This window comes from Protopterus annectens, chromosome 6.part1, assembly GCF_019279795.1.
Source record: "Protopterus annectens isolate FY-2018-M chromosome 6.part1, PAN1.0, whole genome shotgun sequence".
Lineage (NCBI taxonomy): Eukaryota > Metazoa > Chordata > Ceratodontiformes > Protopteridae > Protopterus > Protopterus annectens.
In genome coordinates this window covers 73,141,641-73,156,938 of record NC_056738.1, presented here as the reverse complement: position 1 = coordinate 73,156,938, position 15,298 = coordinate 73,141,641, and the positions used below count along the sequence as shown (strand labels likewise).

The following is a 15,298-nucleotide window of genomic DNA, read 5'->3' as shown; positions in this document are numbered from 1 at the left end:
ATTCCATCTGCATGCCTGGATAACGTCTGTTCAATGACATGTATTTTTTGGTTTGTCGTCACTATATATCTTGCCTGAGTTCCACTGATTTTAAATACTTCCATATGAATTTGATCTATTTTTACCTCCACTGGGACAAGATCTCTTCCATGTAAATCTAAGGAGCCATCCACTGTTTTCCATAGAGCACTTGGCATCACTTCTGTCACATTCTGCTTTTGTAGTGCTGAAGGTCCAATCTTCTGCTTCTTTTTCCCATTTTCCAATTCTTAAGTGATCATAAGGAATTCTTTCACCCACAAAAGTTGTGGATTATTTTGTAATGCAAGGCTGAGGGGCTCACAATTGAACTACCTAATGAGACAACATCTTACAAGAGTCTCCAGGTATGAAATATTTTAGCACTACAGACTATTGTACCCTTTGTAGCCATCACCGTTCGCTCTATACCAAAAAAAAAAAAAAAATTACCTCAGCTTTACTATGCACTGGATCCTACAGTAACAAAAGTGGTTTAGGAAACAATATTGCATATTCAACAGTAAGTAATGTCATACATGATAATACTTATTCACAAAGAGAACATCACTGTCAAACTTTTCTGTCACCTAACATATGCTTCACTGAAAGCATAGAGATTATGTAACAGCACAGCAAAGGCAGGTATATGTCATGCACTGTACACTAAAGCAAATGACTTCCCAATGGAACAGAGGCCATCACACAGACACATGAATATCAAGAATATTTACATCAGTAGAACAACAGCACTATATGCCTGACAACAAATGTATGGTGACATCAACTGTGGATCTTAAGTCTCAGTATCTCACAACTGCATTTATAAGCTTGACTGTATGTACTAGGTGTTATATCACCTTAAAATATCTGACAGAGAGGGGGAGATAATTTTACTTGGGGTAAAGCTATGGGAAGTTATCTAAAATTGGCTGTCCCACAGGGGAATGAAAAAAATGACCAGAAAGCAGGCAAAAAGCCATAAAAATAGAAAAAATTGTCTTCAGACAGTCCATTAAGGGTCTGGATGTTGAATGTCTAATAAGAAGGAAACATTCTAAAACATAAACTTTAAAAAACTGAAACAAAGAAACAAATAAAATAAAAGCTGTGCTTAAAATAAGTGGAACTCTAGAAGACTATATAAAGACTAAGAAGGACGAGATAGAAAACATAAAAAAAAATACTCAAACACTGACGAACTACTGGAACTGCACAGGACAGAATCAGAACTGAAAGAAAAAGAAAATAACAGAATGCAGACACTCAATAAGAAAAGAAAGAAAAGTTAGCATATGTTGAATACAGATCCAGAAGTGATAATCTAAGGTACACTACAATACACAAAAAGTCAAAAGGGCTGTACTGCGCAGCCTTTGTAAAAGACCAGCTAAGCAAATGAACTGGAATTTCATCACTGGAATTACTAACAGAGGACACTACTTGTTTGCCATTAATTCAGCATCAAGGATAAAACCAAGACCATACAAATCAAGTTTCAAGCATACCAAAAGAAAGAAAAGTACAGTTTTGTACCTACCATAAATGTAGATGTTTGAGTGTATACACTGCTGCAGTCATCACACTTGGGTTATCTGCCGCCAGGCGGTCCCGCAGTCGGCTCGAGTTCCAAAGTCTTGGTCTGGCATCGGTTGCGGTCGCTTCTTCCCTGATGTCAGTGCAACAGGGGTATAAAAGAGGCAGCCGATGCCATTTACTCAGTTTTTCTTGCCCCAGATGTCAGGTGTCCCCAAATAGGAAGGCAATACATAATCCTAAATAAACATACATAAGCAGAAAACAATAGCTACAGCTATAAGCAAATACACCATATAGAAATACATCATATAGATTGTATAGAAAGGGAGGTGTAGATAATACCCAGCTAAGAAGAGGGGATGGTGGGAGGGTAACCTGGACAGCAGCAGTGTATACACTCGAACATCTACATTTATGGTAGGTACAAAACTGTACTATGTTCATCGTGTTACACTGCTGCAATCATCACACTTGGGTTGAATCCCAAAGCTAAGGCTGGGCGGCTGGTACTAAACAGGGTTTGGAGTAGCTAGGAGGCCCTGCAGAACTGCAGTGCCACAGCCAGCTCTGGTTTTTGAGTATAGAGGTAAGTGGTAGTGCTTGTTGAAGGTGTGCACTGAACTCCCAAGTTGCAGCCTCCAGAATATCCTTGGTTGGTACCTCTCTGAGGAAGGCTGCTGATGTGGCTGTAGCCCTGGTGGAATGGGGTCTAATGTTACCAGATACAGGTTTCCCATGGTGTGTGTAGCAGAAGCGAATACAATGTCCTATCCATTTTGAAATGGTCTGTTTTGAAATAGCCTTTCCTTGTTGTCCTGCAGCATAGGATACAAAGAGTTGTTCAGTTTTTCTGAAAGCCTTTGTTTTATCCAAGTAGAAACGTAATTGCCTGTGAATGTCCAAAGAGTGTAGGAGCCTTTCCCCTTTATTCTGGGGGTTTGGATAAAAGGTGGGTAAATGAATGGTTTGGTTTACAGCCACACTGGATACCACCTTTGGCATAAAAGTAGGGTTAGTTTGTAAAGAGACTCTGTCTTGATGAAAAATGATGAAAGGTTCCACTGCCATTAGGGCCTGTAGCTCTGAAACTCTCCGTGCTGAAGTTATTGCTAACAGCAGGGCAGTTTTCCATGATAAAAACTGTAATTCGGCTGAAAAAGCTGGTTCGAAGGGTGGTAGAGTAAGTTTTCCAAAACAAAATGGAGGTCCCAAGCTGGTGTTGGTGCTCTCCGGGGCGGTCTTATGTTCTTAGCCCCTCTGAGGTACTGTCTTAGTAATGGATGTGAAAATATAAGAGGATCCTTGTTGTAATGAGCTGAAATAGCTGAAGCGTGGATCTTAATAGATGAAAAGGAAAGGCCTTTCCCCAGCATCTCAGTTAAATATTGTAATATCTGAGGAATATTTGGGATAAGAGGATTTAGGCCTTTAGCCTGGTTCCAGGTGCAGAATCTTTTCCATTTGTCTGAGTATGTTTTCCTGGTGCTGGGTCTCCTGGCCTCCAAAATGACATCCATAACAGCTTTAGAAAGGTGTGTTGACTGGCTGTTTAAGTAATCCGCCATGCAGCCAGATTTAAAGTCTTGAGCTGGCTGTGCAGAATCTGATTGTTTTGCCGAGTCAGCAGGTGAGGTATTTGAGGTAAAATCCATGGTGGGCCTTGGGCCATGTTCCTTAATATTGGATACCAGTGTTGGCGTGGCCAGTCTGGAGTAATGAGTATCATTTGTGGCCTCTCTAGTTTGGCTTTCAGGAGCACCTTTGCCAGAAGAGGTAGTGGAGGGAAGGCATACACTTTTAATGTTTTCCAACTGAATGATAGGGCGTCCACTTTCCAAGCTAGCGTGTGGTATGTCCTTGTGCAAAATTTATGTAGTTGGTAGTTTTGGGGGGAGGCAAAAAGATCTATGTCTGGGCTCCCCCATTTTTGAGTTATCATTGTGAATACTTGTGGATTTAGTTTCCACTCGTGAGGGTCCATGATATTTCTGCTTAGATCGTCTGCCAATGTATTTTTCTTTCCTGGCAGGAATTGTGCTTGAAGTTGAACGTGGTAGGTCAGTGCTGTATTCCACAAGGTCATTGCTTGCCTGCATAGGGGGTAGGAATGTGTACCCCCTTGTTTGTTTATGTACCACATCACTGTGGTGTTGTCCATCTTTATTAGAAGTTGTCCTGGTAGTATGAGGTCCTTGAAAGCTGTTAGGGCATTCTGTACAGCTAGCATCTCTTTTTGATTGATGTGAAGGTGCATTTGATCTGCAGTCCATTTGCCCTGAATACACTGTCCTGCCATGTGTGCTCCCCAGGCATAATCCGATGCATCTGTTGTTATTGTCTGCCTGGCTGTGGGCACGGTGAAAGGCTGACCCTTGTTGAGTTGACATGCCTGAGCCCACCATAGAAACTCCTGTTGAAGGCAGGGAATGAGTGGTATTATTGCTTCCAAGCTGTGGCTGTGCTGAGTCCATATGCTTTTCAGGTACCAATGTAATTTCCTCATATGCAGTTTGGCATATGGAATTAGTAGTATGGAAGATGCCATGAACCCCAGAATTTTTCTTGCAGGGAGTTGGGTTTTTGTTGCCATCATTTTGAGATATTGAGTCAGTTGTCCTTGCTTGTCTGGCGTGAGATAAGCCACCTGGGCCGTTGTATTTAAGCTGGCACCCAGGAATATTATCTCTTGTGAGGGCACTAGTTTTGACTTCTTTTCGTTTACTGTGTACCCCAGGCAACTTAGTAGGTTTTTTACAAATGCCAGATGTTTTAAAAGAATGTCCTTGCTTTCTGCTTGAATAAGGCAGTCGTCCAGGTATGGATATATTTGAATTCCTCTTTGTCTGCAGTACGCAATTACTGGTGCCAAGCATTTTGTGAAGACCCTGTGAGCAGTAGATAAGCCAAAGGGCAGTGCAGAGAATTGGTAATGAGTTGAACCTGCCATAAATCTGAGGTATCTTCTGCAATTTTGTCTGATAGGGACATGCAGGTATGCCTCCTTGATGTCCAACGTTACTAGCCAAGCCTTCTTGTCCAGCATGGGAAGAAGTTGCTGTAGTGTCAACATTTTGAATTTGGGAACTTCCAGGTAAGTGTTTAAAATTGAAAGGTCCACAATGGGTCTCCAGGCTTTGTCCTTTCAGGGGACCAGAAAGAGTCTTGAGTAAAATCCTTGTCCTTGCTCCTGTATAGGAACCTCTTGAATGGCTCTCATGTCCATGAGTGCTGTAATTTGTCTTTGAGCCTCTGCCCATTGATGTGATGGCAGATTTAGCATTCCTTTTATCCTTGGTAAAGTGTGAAAGTGGAACCTGTATCCTTGAGATGCAATATTTAGAACCCATTTGTCTTTTGTGATGATGTGCCAATTGTCTGCAAAAAGTGTTAGTTTTCCTCCCAAGGGAGCTGCCAAGAGGGATTTGCTTGGCAGTCTGAGGGGTAAGTCATTGTGATTGTTTTCTGAAAGTTTGAGGCCTGTCTTCTCCTCCTCTCTGGGTTGTGGCACCCCATTGCCGAGGCTTGTAAGAGCCTTGTGGCTGACCCCTGCCCCTTGGGCGTCTGTATTTGTCCCTCTGAGGTCTGTCTGAAGTTGGAAAGGACCAATTTTTGGTTGGCCAATTTCTGCTAAAACGAGGGGGTTGTACCTGTAAAAAATCCTTGACCGTCTGCATAGATTTTGCCTTATCCTCCATTTTCTTTAAAACCTCTTCTGCTTTCACACCAAATAAAACATCCTGCTGTAAAAGTGCATCCAATAACTTTGCTTTAACTTGATCAAGTAAACTTTGTTCTTTTAACCAAGCACGCCTACGAATGACAGACCCTGTTACTGCTGCTCTACAAGAAGCTTCCAAAAAATCAAATCCACATTGCAAAGTATGTTTTCCCACTTGTTCTGCTGCATGCAATAAATCCTGCATTTCCTTGTAGTCAGGCTGCTCTGAATGTGTGAGCATTTTTTGTTTTAATTGAGACATCAAATATTGCTGATATTTCAGCATGTGAAACTGGCAATTTAAGGCCCTCATGGCTAGAGTAGCTGAGGTGTATACTTTCTTTCCCCATCTGTCTAGTGCTGTAGAATCCCTTTCAGACGGTACAGGATTTTTAGCAACATAGGCCTTATCCTTTGGGACCCTGGGAAATAGTTTCTGGGTCAGCAACAGGGCTTTTGTATAGGAATTTGTGAGAGTCAGGGACTCTGTAGCATCTGTCTGGTTTGGCTGGGGCTGGAGGTAATGTGTCTGGATTAAGGCTAGATTCTGAATAAACATCATCCACAATGTTTAGTACTGGTGGAATAGCAAGAGGTCTGTGCTGAGGCAGTAAAAGGAACTCTCGGAGCCTTTTCTTAGAATCAGAGTAATCCTGGCTTTCCCAGTGGAAATGTCCCCTCATGGTATGCAAGGTTTCCCCAAAACAGTAGTCCTCTGGGGAAGATGATGAAGGGACTGACTCTTCAGCATCGGAGTCTTCATATGGGGGAAAGGAGTATTCCTGTTCCTCAGAAGAATCTGAGGAAATGGAAACCTGGTCAGATGAAGCGTAGTCTTCCTCCTATCTAGGCCTTTTATCAGGAGGGGGATGGGAACCCCTTATCAGGGTAATTGTCTTCGGCTATTTTAAGCATCTGTTTCTTAGGCATGGGGCCTTGTACTGGAGAATACTGTACTGGCTTCCTTACTTTTAAAGGGGTTTTCAACTTTGCATAGGATTTAATAGTAAGTTTAGTCGGTCTGAAGACACCTTCAGCAACTGAAGGCCTTTCAACTACACCGGATTCCCCTTCAGCAATGGAGTCAGTAGGGCCTAAGGTAAAGGCTCCGGAGGCCCAGCAATCTCCGCTTGGGAGTCGGAGGCAGCCTGTGGTTCTAAGTCAGGGGCTGCGTAGGCGCCTCACTGAAAACCGGAGAACTGGCGACAAGCCTGGCAGAGGCCTCGGTGTCTGGTTTGGGTCTCGGCTGCCTGTCCTTATCTTTGCGCTTTTTATGCATCCCGGTCGTCGGATGCTCTGACGGCATGGTGTAATTAAATTTTCTACCAAAGTAATGTCGGGCGAAATCAAACCGACGTTTAATAGTACGTTTATTAAACCTAGCACAAAACCGACAACCTGTGACGTCGTGGTCTGGGCCTAGGCATGGAATACAATAAGAATGAAAATCCTTATGAGGTATTTGCTTCCCACAAGAAATGCAATTATTAACTTTTTCTGACATCGGTCTGAGGCAAGAAAAGTTTCCCCAACGGGGTACTTAGCATTATTGAAGACTTCGGTCTGAAATTCGAATTGGAAATCTCAGGAGTAGGCCGACCGGCACTTGCGAACTGCTTCTGCTTCGAACACTGCGCGGCAAGAAAGACTGAAGAAAATGCCGTCGGCTGTCTCTTTTATACCCCTGTCGCACTGACATCAGGGAAGAAGCAACCGCAACTCACGCCGGACCAAGACTTTGGAACTCGGGCCGACTGCGAGACCGCCTGACGGCAGATAACCCAAGTGAGATGACTGCAGCAGTGTAACACGATGAACATTAGTAGTTTCCAAACTGTGTCAGAGAAAAAAATACTAAAGGTTGGTGACAGCAGAATGTATGTTGATAATGACTATTCGTGACATACAAAGAAATAAATTCATCCCTGTAATGAGAACATGCAAAGAAAATGGTTTTAGTTTAAAAATCATGTAACTTGCAAAATAAGATTTTCTCTATTTTTCCAGGAAGCATACTTATAAATATGAACAAGCAGGAGAAGAAGCAAAAACAAGAGCAACTAAACACAGACAGAGAGATGCAACTAGCATGCAGTGCCAAGCAATGCAAATCACTTAAAAGGACTTAGAAAAAGACTTCCATTCAAACCATCTCCAGTTTTCAGTTAAAAAAAAAATGGAAGAAAAACAAAAGGATGCACAAGCACTCATCAAAAGAAAGTTAAACAATCTGGACAATTACAAGAAATGGATGCAGTATAAGGAGAACTATGAAGTATAAATATAGTCAGACTTGTATCCATTTTAATAAATGATTTTTGGTACAACAGTATGCAAAAAAAAAAAAAAAAAAAATTTTGTACTTACCATAACTTGGGCATCTGTGTTATCCTATGTCATGTATTCATCACTCTTGGGTCTTCGATCCAACATTGGATCCGACACAGCAACTTTTTAAACAGCTTCTAGGCTCAAGCTCCTCCCACTCCCATGATCCCTTTCTACCACAGCAGCTAAGGAAAACCTAGACCAGCAGATAGAACATCCCCACATCCTATAGAACCAACAGGATGGGTGACAGAGAGAGGAATAGTGATAAATATTGACATAGGAAAACAGAGATGCCAAGTTATGGTAAGTACATAACTCTTTATCTGATGTTATCCATGTCTCTGTTCATCACTCTTGGGTCAGAGTCTCAAGTTACCCTAAATTCTGAGTGGCCTCATGGAAGGACATGCCATAGAACTGTGGAGCTGAAGGAAGCCCTGTTTCTGGAGACAATGTCAAGTTTGTAACGACTAACAAAGATGTGAGGAAAAGATCAAGTGGTTGCTGCACAAATGTCATCTAAGGAATAATGGCAAAATAGGCAGCTGATGTAGCCATTGACCTAGTGGAATGGGCTCTGATTTGCCCTGGTAAGGATAAACCTTTGGATGAGTAAGTAAAGGAAATGCACATCAAAATGCAACAGGAGATAAGTTACTTTGGACACCGCCTGACCCTTCCTGTTGAGAGAAAATGCCACAAACCAGCTAGTCAGACCTGCGGAAAGTCTTTGTCCTAAGTAGAAATGGATTTGTCTATGCACATCTAATGTATGCAAGAGATATTCCCCTTTATTAGCAAAATTTGGAAAGAAGACTGGCAATTGGATTGAATGGTTCAAATTTCCTTCTGTGGCCACCTTAGGCATCAATGAAGGGTTGGCTCGAAGGGCCACTCTGTCTTTATGAAAAGCCATGAAAGGTGGTTGGATAGAAAGAGCCTGCAACTCCAAAACTCTTTTAGCTGATGTTATGGCTACAAGAAAAGCCATCTTCCATGACAAGAATTTGATATCACATGTGGCAGCAGGCTCGAACAGGCTCTGTGTGAGAGACTGCAGCAAAAAGGAAAGGTCTCAAGGAAACGGATCCTTGACCTGAGGTCAGAGCAGAAAAAAACCCTTTTAGAAAGGCTTTACACAAGTGAGAGGAGAAGGTGGGTTCCTCGCAAACATGGAAGTTGGAAATAGCTGCCAACTGCATTTTGATAGTCGAGAAGCTAACTCTGTCCTGAAACAGCAAAGACAAGAAGAGCAAGATATCTGAAATGGAAGCCAAAACAGGATGCAAGATTGCACTGCCTAGCCCCAATAGAAAACTGTTTCCACTTACTGGCATAAATCTTTTTAGTGGAAGTCTTCTGAGAAGCTAGAATAATGTTCTTCACGGTAGCCTGGGCTGATTCAGAATTACTGGAAGTGGACAAACCATGCCATCAGACGAAGCGTCTGTAGGTTGGGAATCAGAAGCTGAGGGGGATGGGAAATTAGATCCAGAATGGGATCTAATACCGAAGGGAGTACTTCAAATGAAACTGAAGAAGGGGAAACCACACCTGCTGAGGCAATAAGGGACATGATGAGGATCAAGGTGGCCTTGAGGCGACGAGCTTTATGAAGTACTCTGAGAATGAGAGACGAGGGAGGATAGGCATAAAGAAGACCTGGGGGCCAATCATGGACAAGAGCATCCCTGGGGGACTTCCCGACTGGGGGAATCAGGGCAAAATACTGGGCGTATTTGTGCTTGAGAGGGAAAGCAAACAGATCCCAGCTCGGCTGACCCCAGAGAGGGAAGATCTCTTTCGCCACCAAAGGATTCAAGGACCACTTGTGAGGACCCAGAATTGCCCTGCTGAATCTGAGTCTGCTAGCAGGCTGGACTCCCCAGGAATATGGTTGCAATGAGAAAGTGCCACAAAGACATCACCCATACTCTCATGGCCTTGCAGCAAAGTAGATACGGACATGTACCTCCCAGCTTGTTGATGTACCACACAACCACCATGTTTGTCCATGTGAACTGCAATGGTACCTGAAGGAAGACAGTCCTGGAAGGCTTGCAATGTGAGGAGAACTGCCCTCATCTCCAGGATAGTGATATACAGTTTGGTCTCTGCTTCTGACCATGTCCCCTGGACCATCTGTCCCTGAAAATGCCCCCCACGCCAACAGGGAAGCATCTGTGGTCACTGTGGCTCTGGGGGGAGGGAAAGAGAATGGTTTGCCTGCTAGGAGATCGGGAGACCGGATCCACCAAAGGAGATGATGCCTGCAAGACTGGTGTGAGGTGGATCGGAGTTGACACTGGATGAACCAGGGAAGACCACAGAACTGCTAGAGTCCACTGCAGAACCCTCATGTAGAACCTGGCTAATGGCACTAGACAGACTGCCACTGCCATGGACCATAGGGCCTTGAGAAGAAGGTGGGCCTGGGCATGAGACAGGTCAAAAAGATAATGAACATGAGATCTGATGAGGTATACCCGATGGAGTGGGAGTGCTGCAATCTCTGACATGTTGTCGAACTGAATCCCGATGAACTCCAGATTTTGGGATGGAGTGAGGTTGGACTTGGAGAGTGCACGGTAATACCTAGCTGGTTGGAAAGTTGTAGTAGGTATTGAGAGGCAGTGACCAGACAATGCTTTGTTGCAGCTGTGAGGAGCCAAATCTTCGAGATAGGGAAACACCTAGACTCCTTGCAGTCTCAGATGAGCTGCGACCACTGCCATGTACTTAGTGAACACCCGGGGGGCTGTGGTGAGTCCAAAGGGCAGGGTCCTGAACTGGTAGTGATTGGACCCACTCGAAAGCGGAGATGTCTCCTGGAGCCCCCGTCCATTTTTATATGATAATATGCATCCTGGAGATCTACAGAGCATATCCAATCATCCTTGTGCAACAAAGGCATGATGGACAGGGACCATCCAGAACTTGGACTTCTCGACCAAGAGATTGAGTCTGCTGAGGTCCAGGATTGGACTCATGTCCCCAATCTTCTTTGGCACCAAAAAGAAGTGAGAGTAAGTTCCGGATTCCCTTTGTCCTGGGGGGATCTGTTGGATGACTCTTTTGAAGAAGCTTGAGCACTTCTTTCTGAGCTAGCTCCCTCTGATGGGGTGCTGCACTGGGGAGGTATCTCCTCACTGGGGGAGGCTGGAAAGGGAATAAAATACCCCCTGGAAATGATGTTTAGCACCCAACAATCTTTTGTAATACTTGCCCAGACTAAATGGTGCAAAGACAAATGACCCCCGACTGCCTCCAGGACAGGACAGTCGGGCAGCACTTCAGAAGCGCTGCTGGGGCTTCTCAGAGAAGGGTTCCCTGGAGCCCTGATTTTGCTGATCTCCTCTCTTGCTGGGTCAGCATCTGCCACTGAACACTCTCCCCGACCTCAGGAAGAGGGCTCATCTTGAGCGTCCTGGAAGGCAGACTGTGACTTGAGAAACCACATTTTCCTAGACCCTCGCTGCATCTTGGAAACTAGCACTGAGGATGGAAAACCTGATTCTCACAGCAGACACAGTTTTGCCCTCCTGCTCATTGCAGGTGCCCAAAGGGCCAAACAGGGCAGAACCATTTAAGAGGGCATTGATGAAAGAAGCCTTAAAGGACTCCGCAAAACTGCAAAGTCGTAGCCAGCCATGATGCCAAATAACGATGCCTGTGCCAGCTGCTCAAGAGGCTCCTTCCATCTTGTTGGCAGTCAACCTCATTGATGAATTAGCCAGGGAAGAAAGTGTGGATAGTTAGGGGGAGAAGAACACCTTGCTTAGTTCCCTAGCAGGTAGTATTTCAGAAAGGGACTTGATAACTTCCTTGACCAAGTCCCTTTGTAGCCCGGTGAAATGTGCAAGGTAGTAAAGCCCCCGCAGACTAAATGCAGCTGAGGCAAACACCCACTTTCCATGCCTGTCGATCACCCAGGACTCACGGTTGGAGGGATGGACAGACGTACTCTGTTCCGCCAGCTCTTTCTTGTTGGCGGCAGCTGCCACTATTGTATCGACTGGCATGCCTTTCGACCAGAACTGCTTGTCAGAAGGGGGACTAAGAAACATGTCAGCACATTTGGGAACAGGCTTCATAGTATCCAGCTCCTTGCATGCCCTGCTGGCGATAAGGTTTACAAGTTCATCTGTAGGGGGGGGGGACCCAGGAGGTAGATGGCCCCATCCCGAAAGCCTTCAGAAAGAAGGACTCCTCAGAGGACAGGGGGAGGGAAGACCAAATGTTCTTAAACTTAAGGATTTTCAAGATGACCCCAAAGGAGACATCCTCAGCTGGAGACCTGGGGGACCTGTCTCCTACATCAAGGTCCTTATTCTTGGTGAGCGACTCAGCAGCAGAGTCGAAGTGTCTCATCTTACACCATCTCTTCCGCGGAACCTCCTCCAGGGGTGGCTTGGGGGAGGATTCAGAAGAGAGGGGGCCACCCCTAGTGAGGCAGCTCCCACCTGAAGGCTGGTATGAGAGGGGTGACCTGGGACAGGATGAGTGTGGTCTGCAAGATGGGGCTAGGACAGCCCCTGGAAGGCTGGGGAGGAAATTCTCTAGGAGGAAAAAGTCCTCTCTATGACCCGGAAAGTCAAAGGACTGGACGATGCCCCATCCACACTCCAGGCAGGAAAGCCCACCTAGAGACAAGGACTGGAGCAGGCCAGAACCAACGGCCCTCCGGATAATACCGGCCCTGAGCTGTCAAGTGCTGAAGCATCAAGAGGCAGGGACCTGTCAGAAAAAACAGGTCCAGAAAGCCCACCCAAAGAGGCCAGGGCAACCGCTCGGGCCCAGGACTCCACCTGCCAAGTGGGAGGCTGAGCAGAAGCAGTCAGGGACTCGGACGGGGTAGGGACAGAAGGGTCTCCAGGAATCCAGTCTCCCTCCCTGTAAGATCCAGGGACAGAACAACCAAAACCAACCTAGTTGGATGAGGAGAAGCCAATCAGGGGGTAGGAGAAGGCCCCCTAGCCAGATAGCCAGGGGACGCGAGAAGCCCCAACTCAATCTGAGCCTTGAGAAAGGAATTCATCATCCTGTCCATACTGGAAGGGAGCAAACTCCTAGAGGATCTAGAGGACTCAGAGGACCTAGCTGGGGATGGGTGCAGAGATCTGCCCCTCTAAAGAATGACTTCTGTGCTTGGAGACGGAAGGGGATTGCCCCAAGCCTGAGGGGGAATCCTCAATGACAACAGTGGACCTTGGATCCAAAGGCTTTGGAGTGGAAGACCCAGATCCATGAGAGTCATGGATCTTAGGATCCAAGACCATCGGATGCGACTGAGTCGAGGATGGGGTCGGATCCAAGGCACTAGGATCAGACAACCTCATCTTTTTAGTGGAGGACAACCCTGGAGGCAGAGGGGCCTTACTTTTGTGCTCAGAAAATCCAGGCTTGGTCGGGGACTGAGCCAAGGAACCCCCATGAGCTAGACCTTTTAAAAGAAGTTTGTTTCTATGCTCAAACAAAGCCCTGGGGTTGAATGCAGTACAAATGTCGCATTCAACCTCCAGGTGGTCGGTGCCCAAACAGTAGAGGCATTCCTCCTGCAAATTGGAGACCGGCTTCTTCCAACCACAAGAGGCACGCCTTTTAAAACCAGCTGGCTTGTCAGGCATGACAACGTACTTACAGCCAAGGGGACATGGAAAAAACAGAGTTGGTAAAGGAAAAGCACAAGTCGGCACCAGGAATAAATGACTGATCCACACACACCATTAGAAATTAACTATAAACTCTAGTAAACATACAACTACAACAAAAAAAAAACACAACTGGGATTTAACGTCACTGAAAAAAAAGGGAGCCAAAACAAACCAACAGAACTTCACTAAATACGAATGGGAGGGGAGGTCTAAACTAACTCTATCTAACACTGCTCTATTCACAACAATCAAGGAATACTACTAAAGAAAAAAGTTGAAGAAATGATGAAAAGAGCTACTTATCCAACTCAGGAACTCAAACCAAAAATCTGCATCTGTACCTAATCGCGGAAAATGAGATCTGAGGGGTTAGAGGGCAGCAAGGGATCATGGGAGTGGGAGAAGTTCAAGCTTATAAGCTGTCTAAAAAGTTGCCGGCTTGGATCCGATGTCAGATCCAAGACCCAAGAGTGAGGAATAGTGACATGGGTAACACCAGATCAAGAACTTAATGATGAATACTACTGAATTTGTGTCAGTTTATTGCAAAGTTTTAAATTTGCTCAGTTAAAAAAAGTTTTTCAGTGTTTGCTGGTTAAACATCTATTTCCAAGTTTTTCTGGCTGTCTCTCATTCACAGAATGCAGTGAAGAAGAAGGAAGTATATTTTTAGCTGAGGGGAACTGATGAGAAATATTGTCATCCCAATTGGTATTTGTCAGGAATCCCAACTAGTATCACTCTTGAAACAGTAGCTATAACTGGAACATCTATTTCAAGCTGTTTAAACTGTGGGTTAAGCAGTACCTGGTTGCTGAAGCCTGGTAATCTATTTCTAAACTATTAAAAGGCTGGTAGCCAGACAGAAAAATGTGATATAAAATCTGTATATTTAAAGCACAATATAAGAAATTTCGGTAAATATAATCCCCATACCTAGAAAAATATGCAGTCATAATGTAATGAAAAATAAAATATTATAAAAATGTAGTCAATGGTAAATGCAAAGCTAGAAAAATAGAGAATTTAAATATGGAACCAAAGTGGATGAAGGGTAAGGGGATAACTGTTGATTATACTGAGATAAGGAAAAGATGCCAAATCAAGTATATAAAAATGGGAATAGGTGGAAGACAGATTACAAACTGTGCTGCTGCCTTACTACAGAAACAAAAAGGTTCAGTCATGCACTGCAACATGGTATATGCTGACACTGGTAAGGATTCAGTCTATATGGGTGAATGCTAAAAGACAGCAGTACAGTTCACAACTTGGGAAGTAAAAGTTTGGTGGTAAATATATTTGTCATAATGCGAACAGTTCATGAAATAAAGTCTATGTTGTGGGATTTTATGGTGATGTTTAACAGTGACAAACTATGTTGTAAAGTACAACATACAGGCAAAAAAGATTTTATACGATACATTTAGGTAAAGCAATAAAATTAAAGATACGTAAAAGACTACATATCAAAATGGCAACACTTAAAAGAGTATTAACATGGAAAATGAATGGCTTTACTGAGCCTATAACGAGAAAAAGAGAGCTTACATTCTTAATGAAAAGCAAACCACATTTGACAATGGTACAGGAAACTTTATGCATCTAGATCTAAAGGAATACAAAAAATCAATACAATGGGGTTCAGAGTTCAATACTCAGCCAACTACTAAAGTGTTAGGAAGAGAGGCGTGGCTATATTAGTAGCAAGAGGAGGAATTATTCAGGGCTGTAGCACCTCAGGAGAAAAAGGAAATAGGTGGAGCTGAAGAAGAAGAATGTCAGTGCCTCAAAACAGCACGTGTGAAGACTGTAGAACAAATATGCGGCAGTCAGTATGGAAATAAGGTAAATAAAGAAAGCTGGTGGTGGAATGCAAAAGTCAAGAAAGTCTTCAAAAGAAAGGAGGAGTGCAAAAAAAAATGGGAGATAGAAAAGACAGCAAAAACCACCACAGTTGAGCAAAAAAAACCTTTATATAAAACAAGCTTTCAGGTTAAAAATCCTTTCTCAATGTTACATACAGGTACATTTAAAA

General features: G+C 44.1%; 1 protein-coding gene across 4 annotated transcripts in view; it reads right to left on the bottom strand.

Annotated features, from left to right (window-relative positions):
- UBR3 (ubiquitin protein ligase E3 component n-recognin 3) overlaps positions 1 to 15,298 on the bottom strand; it is a 4,226,407-nt gene that overhangs the window by 2,552,082 nt on the left and 1,659,027 nt on the right. The window lies entirely within an intron of this gene.